General features: G+C 45.2%; 2 non-coding genes across 2 annotated transcripts; one reads left to right on the top strand and one right to left on the bottom strand.

The window, feature by feature from the left end:
• Positions 1-3,097: 3,097 nt before the first annotated feature.
• On the top strand, positions 3,098-3,169 carry TRNAQ-CUG. Its single transcript has one exon. It is a non-coding gene; the product is annotated as a tRNA-Gln (tRNA).
• A 5,949-nt stretch (positions 3,170-9,118) lies between these two features.
• On the bottom strand, positions 9,119-9,282 carry LOC111530598. The gene has a single exon (XR_002727858.1). It is a non-coding gene; the product is annotated as a U1 spliceosomal RNA (small nuclear RNA).
• Positions 9,283-12,451: the final 3,169 nt, after the last annotated feature.

The following is a 12,451-nucleotide window of genomic DNA, read 5'->3' as shown; positions in this document are numbered from 1 at the left end:
ACAAAAGCAACAGAATTCTCTTGTCAACTGTGTCTATAACTATGGCTGTCTTGAGGTTTTTGTCGTCCACAATTGTTTTGCTTTGATTCTTCTTTAAAAAGTTACTTATAATCAGTTACAGTCCAGGCCTTGGTTCTTTGGGGAAGTCCATGAAAAGGACTCTTGGAGGCAGGTTTCTGATAACTTGGAGATCATGCCATTGAACCAAAGAGAAAATTTCCAGGGCACTAATAGAAAGGCTGATGTGTTCATAAAGATTGCTAGCCCAGTATGAAGCAGAACAGGAGTTGATTGCATGGATTGGACTAATAGAGGACTGAAATAAGTTGTTATGGTCTTTGTTTGTTTGTTTGTTTGTTTGAAACACTGTTGATTCTTCAGAGTCTGGAGAACTTGTTTCCTTTTGAGCTATTTATAGCCTGCAACAATTGAGTAGAATAGTCCTCTAAACAGAATGTGAGGCATATTTTTCTCTCTGTCGAATTTCTCCACAATTTGTTTTTTTTTTTTTGTTTGTTTGTTTTGTTTTGTTTTGTGACGGAGTCTGCTCTGTCGCCCGGGCTGGAGTGCAGTGGCCGGATCTCAGCTCACTGCAAGCTCCGCCTCCCGGGTTTATGCCATTCTCCTGCCTCAGCCTCCCAGGTAGCTGGGGCTACAGGCGCCCGCCACCTCACCCGGCTAATTTTTTGTATTTTTTTAGTAGAGACGGGGTTTCACCATGTTAGCCAGGATGGTCTCCATCTCCTGACCTCGTGATCCGCCCGTCTCGGCCTCCCAAAGTGCTGGGATTACAGGCTTGAGCCACTGCGCCCTGCCATCTCCACAATTTGTAAACTGAATATTCTTAACTCATGACCACGTGTTTGTTTGCATAAGTTCAATAAGATTTTGTTTTCTTTTATAATCTGACACAGGTGGAGGAATTGGTAATTTTCCCAGGGCTTTGCCTGAAATGGCATTGTGAAATGTTCCAGCAAAGCCTATTTAGGAGAGCCTATATGAACAATGATTCTTGCTACACTTTGTGTAGGTAATCAGGCCAAGTATACGGAACTGAAGCTTCTTTTGCAGGTAGGTTGGTCCTGCTGTGTTTTGTCTTTAGTGGAAATGGGGAACTGGAGAGAGGAAGATTGTGTTTCAGGAGAAACTACAGTATTAGATGAACGTTTGATTCCTGGATGGCCATGCAGTCACCCATGGTGTGGAGCTGCTCAGGGTGCCCCTTCTCCACATGACACAGCCAGGAAGCTGGATGACCGGATTCCCCATGATTGAAGAACTGACAAATAGAAAGTGGGAACTGAAATCGACCCAATAGTCCCATAGACAGTGTTTTTGGACAGACGTAGAAATGGACCTTTCTGGTCTTAAAGCTTGAAACTTACATTTGTTTTATCTGAGTTCCTTCCTCAGGAAAGGACCGTCAGGCCTCTCAAAAAGCATCAAAGACCTGAAACTCAGCAGATCACAGCCTCCAGACAATGAGATGTCAGTCCCCTCACTCATCATGAAAGCTTCCTCACCCCTGCCTAATTCCTCTCTTCCTACACACAGTTACGTTTCTTCTCTGCTAAATAAACCCCTCACTTTAGTTGATCTGGGAGATTGATTTGAGACTCATCTCCCATCTCCTCAGCTGCAGCATCCCATTAAATCCGTCTTCCTCGGCAACACTCAATGTCTCAATGATTGGTTTTCTGTGAGCTGAGCAGTAGGGCCTAGACCAAACTCCTGGGCTTTCCGTAAAAATACATGTATACTTTTACAGACTGTAATTAATGGATCATGAGATATTGAGAAATTGGAATGGCATCAACTTGACCAATTCTGAGAAAACACCCTGAGCTTAAATATCAGGGCCCTGTCTCCTGACCCCGACAGTATATGGTTGATTTTGAGTCATAGCAGGTGAGTATGGCCTGGTTTGAGTGTTTTATAGAAATATAAAACATGGCTGATTGCATTTATTTTAAATCCAACAAATTTCCATTTCTGGTGAGAAAATTTTGTTAAAACCAACCAAACAAACAAACATAGATGTATATGAAGAAGAAAATGAAGGATTCCCTGTTTCCCAATCTCACTTGATTGCTGTCTTCTATTAGGTACTACAGGGAGGAAGGAGGCAAGGCGCCCAGGAATTCCCTTGTCCTGTTTTGACAATCATCTAGCCTCCTTGGGCAAACAGAAAGGACGGAAAGCATAAAGAAAATAACAGATATTTTGCAGACATTTCATCTCCAGGCTGGGCGCAGTGGCTCACACCTGTAATCCCAGCACTTTGGGAAGTCAAGGTGGGCAAATCACTTGAGGTCAAGAGTTCAAGACCAGCCTGGCCAACATGGCGAAACCTCATCTCTACTAAATATACAAAATTTAGCCAGGCATGGTGGCATACACTTGTAATCACAGCTACTGGGGTTTACAATTATTTGAACCCAACAGATGGAGGTTGCAGTGAGGGGAGATCGCCCACTGCCACTGCACTGCACTCCAGCCTGAGCAGTAAAGGAGACTCTATCTCAATGCAAAGGAAGGAAGGAAGGAAGGAAAGAAGGAAGGAAGGAAGGAAGGAAGGATGGAAGGAAGGAAGGCAGAGAGAGAGAAAGAAAGAAGTGAGACAGGAAGGGAGGGAGGGAGAAAGAGGAAGGAAGGAAGGAAAGAAAAGAGAGAGAAAGAAAGGAAAGAGAGAAAGAAAGAAAGAAAAAGAAAGAAGAGAAAGAAAAGAAAGAAAGAGAGAGAAAGAAGAAAGAGAGAGAACGAGAGAGAGAAAGAGAGAAAGAGAGAAGGAGAGAAAGAGAGAAAAGAAGAAAGATATTTCACCTTGGCACAGGAAACTCTTATGACCGAGGCTTCAAGGGCTCTTCTCTGGCCCTAAACCCACAGTGGATATTGCCTCATTTTCCGAGGTGCAAATGCAATGATAGAAGCCGATCAAAGGAGAGGACAGAGACAAAGCAAGAGGGATGGCTCCTTCCTACTGATCCACATTCCTCGAATGTTGCTTGTGGGATAGTAGAAATGCCTTGACATAGGTGGGTGGGAACTATTGCTACTTATTAGGAATTCAGACACCGCCAGCAAACTTGCATTGTGAGGTTCCATGGTGAAATGGTGAGCACTCTGGACTCTGAATCCAGCGATCCGAGTCCGAGTCTCGGTGGAACCTTTGTGTATCTTTCAGTTTCATTAGGACGGTAGTGCAGTGTTTTATTCCCTAAATGGAATGGGGATTCCACTGACGTTCAGAAGCTCTGAGCTGCGGGCCTGCGTGTCCCTTCTGCTCCCGCTGTCTGAGCCTCGCGATGTACCTGGAGCTCCTTAGCCCCTCTCCGTCTCCCTCTTAGGTGTTCGGGGTCCCAGAAGCCGAGTTCTCACAGTGGCAGGGACCACAGGGAAATTGCCGAATCATCCAGTCGGGGTCACCGATCCTGCAGGGTCCCCTTCCTGGGCGAGCCTCCTGGCACCCAGCAATCGGAAGCCCGGACCTCCCGCCCCAACTCCCCGCCTCGGGGAGAGAGGTCTCCTCCACTATAAAGGCTGCCGCCCCTCAGTCCTAGACCGGGACTTTCACCCGGGAAATCTCGTAATGGCACCCATTGTCATTTTGGTAAGTAAACGGTGGCGTGAGAAATTTTGATGGGGTTAGCTCAGTCATTGGAGATTGTGTCTCAGTTTAGGATGGATGGTTGGAGACCTAACTTGGGATAGCAATGCTTTATTCACATGGCCCATCTGATTCCGAGTGTTAATTTATTCTCTTCTTCATACTCAGATTTTTATGCCGAATTTTTAGCGCCTACGTCTCTATTGCGGACCCTAAAAGTAGCCATTTCACTAAGCTTTGGAACCTGACTCCGGGAAATCTCATTTATTTATCCCAAGATCTGAGCCGGAAAGAGAAATCCTCCCGGCGGCCTCTTCAAGCGCGCGGCCTGGGAGCGCGGGTTCTGATCCTCCGCCGCCCCGGCCGAGCTCCCAGCAGCACCACGGGGAAGAGGAGCCTGAGCAGCTCTGAGGGGCGAGTTTCTGACGGCGGGGCTCCCCCTCGTCCCGTCAGAACCCTGCCCCAAGAAGAAGACGCCTTAGGACGCTACCAGAGTTAAAAATGTTTTCTCCTGCTCTTCAGAGCACTTGGGATGAGGTTCCTGATGGGTCTTGGGAGCTAACTAAGATGTCACTCCAGGCGCTCAGGACCATCGCTCTCATTTTCACATTTTGGGGCTGAGAGCGATTACGAAGGACTGAAAATCACCGCAATCTTTGAAGGGCTCAGTTTGGAGGACGAGCGGGGATTGAGTGGGGTGAGATGACGCCTTCTTGGCTCCTTGGAGTGGACTAGAAGGTAAGGAAACACACAAACTCTGTTTCCCCTTGCAGGCTGGACGGCAGGGCCTGGGGAGGAAAATTGGACAAAGTGTAACAATATTTACGTACAGGTTGGCTGCACGCATTAAAAATTGTTATCCCTAGAGGTAAGTGTAGGAAGAGACCAGGGCACTGCTGTTCACCTCCAGTTTTGCAGCATATGTAAATTTGACAACAGTGTATAGTGCATAAAAATTCATCCTGTTTACAAATAATTGATCACAACCAGTTACAGGTTCATTGTGCCTTCTCCACTTCCACTGCTTCACTTGACTAGCCTTATAGGAAAAAAAATCATTTGTAAATAGGATACTGTTTCAGTTGATCCTCAGCCCACTCATTCCCCACACCCTGAAAGTAGCTGGAACAACAGGTGTGCACCACATGCTGGGCTAATTTTTGTATTTTTAGTAGAGATGGGGTTTCAACATATTGGCCAGGCAGCTCTCGAATTCCAGAACTCAAGTGATCCACCTGCCTGGGCCTCCCTGCACCTCCCTGCTGGGACTACAGGTATGAGCCACCCTACTTGGCCATCATTTGTATTTTGAATTTAAATATTTTGTAGTCATCACTCTTCAAAGACTCTGGGTTTTGTTGCATGAGCATGGTGGGGTTCATGACATGCTACTCCAAAATATAACATCTTGGGGTATTGAATGTTTTATGCTAAAGGAATTTGAGTAAACAACAGAAGCAGGAAGGTCATTGTCACCCCACCACCGGCTGCCCTTCTTCTCTGAAGTCGATTAAAAGACACTTATGTGAGAGGTGCACTCTCTGTACCCAGAGGAAAGGTGCATCCTCGATTCTGAAGACACAGGGACACAGAGAAGAGCCTGAACACAGAGGCCTGGCTAAGTTTTCCTGAGTTTGTTACTGCTAGGTCATACTATTATTGTCTTATCATACCGCTCCATGACTATCCATTCTTCAACAAACTGACTGTTAAACAAAAATAAATAAATAAATAAATTGAGATTTAGCTGTTTCCATGGGCCTTCATTGCCTTTAGAAGGCACTCCTGTCATGTAAAACTTTATTAAATAAATACATATACTCTTCTCTTGTTAGTGTGTCTTTTGCTGAAAGGGTCTCAGCAGTGAACCTAGGCTGGGTGAGCAAAAGTCATCTTTCCTCCCCTACATGTAGAAATGTCTTCCACTATAAAACTATAAAAAATATATATATATTTTGACAGGGTCTTGTGCTGTCATCCAGGCTGGAGTGCAATGACGTGATCTCAGCTCACTGCAATGTCCACCTCCTGGGTTCAAGCGATTCTCCTGCCTCAGCCTCCCGAGTTGCTGGGATTACAGGCGCCCACCACCACGCCTGGTTACTTTTTGTATTTTTAGTAGAGATGGGGTTTCACCATGTTGGCCAGGCTGGTCTCGAACTCCTGACCTCAGGTAATCCACCCACCTCGGCCTTCCAAAGTGCGAGAATTACAGGCATGAGCCACTGCACCCGGCCAAAACTATAAGAATTTTATTGGGGCAGATTTGAAGCCAGAAATTGAATCATTGTTCCCCTTTGGATGAGCTGAACAGATGAGCTAATAAACTCCCAGTTCCTCCCAGATAGAAATACTTCTCTAGCTCATTCCCTGAAGCTCCTTGAGGGTCAAACCTGCTGGAGATTGAGGGGCCTTCCTGGAACCTCCCAGCTCAGGAGGTTACTGCTGGTGAGAGGATTGCTGCAGTCTCCCTGGGAGGGTGCAGGGTCACTGGAAAGTATCACTGCTGTAACTTCAGTACAAATGGTTTTCATCACATCTGCTCTTTGTGCAGTGTTGCAGGCAAAATACAAGAGATAACATGCACATGAGTAACATATGCACATTATCAACTGTGCCTGAATCACAAAGTGCCACATGTTATGCACAGTTGATGAGTGCATATGTTTACTCATTTAGTCCTTACCTCAGGCCGAGGTCACACCATCACCTTCATCTTCCATATGAGAAAACTGAGATGCACAAAGACGTTAAGTGACCTGCCCAGGGTCACTCAGCCAGCAAAGGAGGATTTGAAAGCAGGAATTTGAAGTGAAGGCAGCCTGGCTCCAGAAGACATTCTCAAAACCACTGTGTTTATACTGCTCCTAGCGAAATCACCCTTGCAAAAATTAAGACAGTGAGAAAAACCTGACATAAGAAAACTATGACTGTGCAAGAAATCTGACCTGACTCCATCTTGCTTCTAACCTCTGAGCTGCCCTTTTCCATTCCTGGGCATAGGCCAGGCTATGAGAGGAGTTTAGTTCCAAGTCTAAGTCTGAAGCAAAGATGATTACCCCTTCCCGAGACAAACTTCTTCCTATCTTGGGGATCACACCTCCTTAGCAAAGCTAACAAATTAGGCACGAGATTGGAAATTATGGCTCAGGAGCCATGCAGCCAGAAGCCACACGATTCCTAAACTCCCCAACTGTGCCTATATATAACATTGCTAGCGTTAAACCTCAGATTGGTGTTCAAGATATTTTTCAGACCCTGCCTTATGATGGACTAGCTGGCACACCCAGACCAGTAAACTGGCTCATCTGGTCCTGTGGCCCTCACCCAGGGACTGACTCAGTGCAGTAAACAAGCTCTGACACTGTGATTTCATCCCCCAACCCAACCAATCAGCTTTGCCCATTCCCTAGTCCCCTGCCTGCCAGACTATCCTTAAAAAACAAACAAACAAACAAAAAACTCTAGTCTTTGAATTTTGGCAGATTTGAGTAATAATAAACCCCTGTCCTGGTCACCTAGCTACCTCTGCATTTATTAAATTCTTTCTCTATTGTAGAAAGCCTGATGTTCTCAGCTCCATTGGCTTATCTGGGCAATCGGCAAGATAAACCTACTGGGCAGTTACATTAATAAAAGAGAAACACAAATGGTAAGCATGCTTGAAAAGAAATGTAAGTCTGTGTATTTCTTTTGAAGAAACACAAAAGGAGGAGGAATGATAAGACAGGCGATACACTGTCCTAAATATTTTCATGATTCTCCTGCCTCCCCCATATTCTTCTTATCCCAACAACTGCTCCACAGAAACCTTCGAGTTAAACACGGTCCTGCCAGAACTGGGTTTGTCCTTCCCTTTACATTTTCCTCTCACCTGCCCCACACCCCTTCCATATCTAATCTGTTCGTTCACTTCCAGGTCATTGAGGATTTTCCATTTAAAAACTTAAAAAATTCATAAAGGGGAAGATAACTTCTCATCCATATTCACACCTCCTGGAATTAACTACTATTAATATAGGTACATATTTTTCTTCCAAATCACTGTTAAGCCATTGTCTTAAAAAAAAAAAAAATTAAACATGCTAAGCATAGACCATACATTAGAGAAGATGTAAACATATGTAAAATTTTTGATCACCTTAAGTTCAAAAATAATCTCTCATAACATTTGGGCAACACTGGAGCAATGGTCTTGTGGTATATCTACAGAGATAGGAATGTATATTTTAGCTAGACTATCCCCACCAGGCCCCAAAAAAGAAAAAGAAGAAAAAATAATAAGGATATATATATATATGAAAAAAATAATAAAATAATAAAGATGCATATATGTATGCTTTTACAAAATTTAGCTTAGACTCTATTTTTATTTTACAAATATTCCATTTAATAGTGCATGAACTTAACTGTAGACAAAGAGACAGAAACAGAAATGAAGGAATTCCTCAACTCCCTAGCACAGTTAGAGAGACATTTTTCTAAAGGAATCCTCTAAGGGTAAACAGACACTAAATTAAGTAGAAGACATTAAGATTTGGAGTGGTCTTCTTATTCCTTTTTACAACCAAGTTGATTAAGGTGTGAGCTGACTATGGTACAACGCATCCATTTCAAGTTTGATGACGTGTCTATTACTCTAAAAGGTCCTCTCCTGCCCTTTGCAGTCAGTCCCGCCCTCTCCCTGACCCCAGCAATCAATGATGTAGTTTCTGTCACTATACAGGTTAGTTTTACCTGTTCTAGAAATTCACCTTGATGGCGCCTCACAGGATGCCCTCTTTTCGTCACTGGGCATAATGTTTTTGAGATTATCCATGCCATCTCATCTTTCCGTAATGTGTCCCATTTTATTGCTGGGTAGTTCGGGTAGCTGGGGGGTAGCTGGGGTAGATCGCAGCCCTTTCTGCCTACAGGTAAGACTGCGGTTCCGACCTGCAGGCCTAGGTGAACATGAGCAAGGTCACCTGGGCGCCTGGAAAGCCCCCTCCCCGTTCCCCTACAGAAAGCAAGCGTGTTTGTCTACAACCGAACAGGGACACTGCTTTCATCGCAAAGAACAGCACCAAAGGCCCTGCTTTCATCCCAGAGAACAGCACCCGACTGCGTAAAGTTTCTACCTGGTTCTATCAGGTGAGAACACGTTCCCCGCTAGCACAGAAATCCCACAAACTCCTGTGGGGGCTGCGGTTAGAAGCAGAGGCTGTGTGAAGGGTGACTGGGGGCCACGAAAAAACACGAAGGTTTCCACAGAGCGTGAGAACTCAAAAGACTGGAGACCATGAAGCAATCTGCAAAAAGCAGCCCCACGTAGAAAGAGAGAAAAAAACGGCTCTGCGGCCACTTAGCTTGTGTTAAACAAGCTCACGGCGGCGGGGAGAATACGGCAACACGGTATTCACTGTGACTATAATGAGAACGGAAAACGCTTGAAATACCACCCAAACCACGAACACGTATAAGTTAACAGTAATACTTTGCGCGGAGTCTATTTTTTCAACACAAAAAGTTCAGGGGAAAGCGCGAACGCAGTCCCCCACTACCACAAATTATGCAGTCGAGTTTCCCACATTTGGGGAAATCGCAGGGGTCAGCACATCCGGAGTGCAATGGATAAGCCTCGCTCTGGGAAAACCACCTTCGTGATCATGGTATCTCCCCTGCCAGGTAAGTATGAGTTCGTGTGTCTCCGCCCTGCCACAGCCCCACACGCCTCACCCTTTACACGCACGGTCACTTGCCCCGCGCACCCCCGAGCCCTCCTAGCCCTGACAAACAGCTGGTACTCTCAGGTCCGACCGGCGGTCCTGGGCTCGCTCCTACAGCACGGGAACTCCTTCGTGGCGAAGCAGCCGGTGGCGAAGCGGCAGCCCCTGCGCTGCCTCATCTACATAGAAGTCGCCCTCTCCGTGATGTCACCGACAGCGCGTTCCCGGTCCCCGTCTGCTTTTCCGCCCCATCGTCCGCCCACTTAGCCGAACCACCTGCTGCCACAGCTTGCGGGGACAGTGACGTCTGCCTCTTCTTTCCCTCCCTTCCCCGTCCCTGGTCTTCCCCAAAGAAGCGGGCGTTTCTGTTGTAGTTTTTTGTTTTTGGTTTGGCGCCGAGTCTCGCGCTGTCGCCCAGGCTGCAATGCAGTCGCAAGATCTCGGCTCCCTGCAACTTCCGCCTTCCGAGTTGAAGCGATTCTCCTGCCGCAGACTTCCGCGTAGCCGGGATTACAGGCGCATGCCACCAAGGCCGGCTAATTTTTGTATTTTTAGTAGAGACCGGGTTTCACCATGATGGCCAGGCTGATCTCGCACTCCTGACTTCAGGTAATCAGCTGGCCTCAGCCTCCCAAAGTGCTGGGATTACAGGCCTGAGCCATCACACCCGCCCAGAAGCAGGTTCTTAAACTGTGTTGCCCAGGACCTCTTTGGCAGACAGCTGGAACCTGTCCACCCTTCTTCAAATAATGGCTTGTAACGCGCAGACTAAAACATGTAGGATTACACAGGAAACTGGTTCTCTTCACATCGTTATCCTTGTGATGTAGCATTCTACTTGAAATTACGAGTCGTTCAATATCCGAGAGAAACCATATCTATGAAACCAGAGAGGCTGCTCAGATGACTGCAAACCAGCCATCCTTACTAGTTTTACCACTAGTAATGTTATAAAGACCGTGGTCCAATTTCATGAATCTTGTAGGTTTTTTTCAAATACAGCAATGTACAAATATGCTGCCCCAGCAGAGCACACTGGACACTCAGGCATGGTGCTGGAGTTTGTCATCTCTTCCACAGCCTTCTCTAGACCTTAGCACTTACCTCATGTTAGCACTTTATGCTCTGCAAAGACAGAAACAAAGTGGTCCAAATTTCCAAATTTGGGGGGGAAATATATATATATATATATATATATTTGGGGGAAATTTTATTTGAGGTGCTTAACAGATTACTGTTAATCTGTAGAACACAACCCCAAACTCTGACAATACTCCACAGACTTCAAATCTATCAGGCAATTTTTTCTGTCCTTTGCTTTCATATAAACTGAATCATAAAGTGTGTAGTGGGTTTTGGGGGAGTATAACTGCCCAATGGGTTCACGTTGCCTGCTGCCTAGACAGAACCAATTTATCTAGACAGGGAATTGCAATAAAGAAAGTCATTTACCCAGAACTGGCTGTGTGGTAGACCAGAATTTTATTATTACTCAAATCGGTCTTCCTGAGCATTCTGGGACCAGAGTTTTTAAGGATAATTTGGTGGGTGGGGGCCAGTGAGTTGGGAGTTCTGATTGGTCAGGTCGGAGATGAACTCAGAGGGAGCTAAAGTATCCTCTTGAGCTGGGTCAGTTCCTGGGTGGGGGCCACAAGATCAGATGAGCTGGTTTATCCATCTGGGTAGTGCCAGCTGAGGCATTGAGTGTAGTGTCTACAAAATATCTCATGTACCGATCTTAGGTTTTACAATAGTGATGCGATCCCCAGGAACAATTTGGGGAGGTTTAGAATCATAAGCTGGAGGCTGTGTGACTCCTAAACCATCATTTCTAATATCGTGGCTAATTTGTTAGCCCTGCAAAGGCAGTCTAGTCCCCAGGTAGGAAGGGGGTTTGTTTTGGGAAAGGGCTGTTATCATCTTTGTTTCACAGCTAAACCATAAACTAAGTTCCTCTCAAAGTTATTTTGGCCTGTGCCCAGGAATGAACAAGGACAGCTTGGACATTAGAAACAACATGGAATCAGTTAGGTCAGATCTGTTTCGCTGTGATAATTGTCCCAGTTATAATTTTTGCAAAGTTGGTCTCAGGAGCAGAGGCATAGGTTTGACTTCTTTCACTCAGTCTTACATCTATGAATTGTTCATGTTATTCATGTGGTTATTTGTTTCTGTGTGTATTCCTTTGTATGAATATAGGCCAACTTATTTATTTATTCTACTGTTGCTGAACATGTTGACCTAAAAGAAAGACGCTGAAGCACAAAATAGAATCTAGAGTTTACTTGGGCCAACGTGAAGGCAGCTGCCTGGAAGACTCACACCCAAAGAACTTTGGATCTGAGCTCCCTTTGGCCTTTGTCACAAGCAGGTTTTTAAAGGCCAAAAGAGGGGACGCACAAATGGGCTGATAGAAACGTGCCTGTCTGGAATTCTCATTGGTTTTCAGAAATAGCATTGATGAGAGCTTGGCTATCCGTTGTTATGGGGTGTGGGATATAGTGTTTGGTGTGGCATTATTAGATTAATTTACAGCTACCTGGGGTGATAGCAAGCAGTTCCAACAGTTGAATACATAGCTCAAAAGGAAGGAAGAAGAAAGTGGTTGCTGTCTTGATTTAATGTCTCTCTGATCATGTGAAGTGGCTCACATTCCTCAGATAAAAATTCTTTTAAAAATCTTTCTTCTTGAAAGCACTGGTGATCAAAAGCTCAGCCAAGGTGTCCCTCTTTGCCAGGAAGGCTCATTCCCAGATGGTCTTTCCCAGGCTGAGGGCAGGGGAGGAAAGGAACCGCCTCACCGAGGAATTTTTAAGAGCACCAAAAAGCCCAGTTGAAAGGGTGTCACAGAGTAGGAAAAAAAAAAAAAAGAAGAAGAAGAAAAGAGGAGAGAGAGACCTCAGTTAAGTCTACAGCTGTCACTTGTTTAATCATCTCTAGTCTTCAGATACCATAAAATCAGTTTTCTCAGAAGTAAAACAAGAAATGTATAACATTAATAATTTGAGTAGAACACATATAATGCACACAAGAATGAGAATCACAAAGAGAATCTGTATGCCAGAACAGTAAGGGAACCTATTCCTATTCCATTAGGGAGCCAACTAAAACCATCAGGGAAAACATCACATCCCAG

Source organism: Piliocolobus tephrosceles, unplaced genomic scaffold (assembly GCF_002776525.5).
Source record: "Piliocolobus tephrosceles isolate RC106 unplaced genomic scaffold, ASM277652v3 unscaffolded_41461, whole genome shotgun sequence".
NCBI lineage: Eukaryota > Metazoa > Chordata > Mammalia > Primates > Cercopithecidae > Piliocolobus > Piliocolobus tephrosceles.
This window is presented reverse-complemented; position numbering and strand designations above follow the sequence as displayed.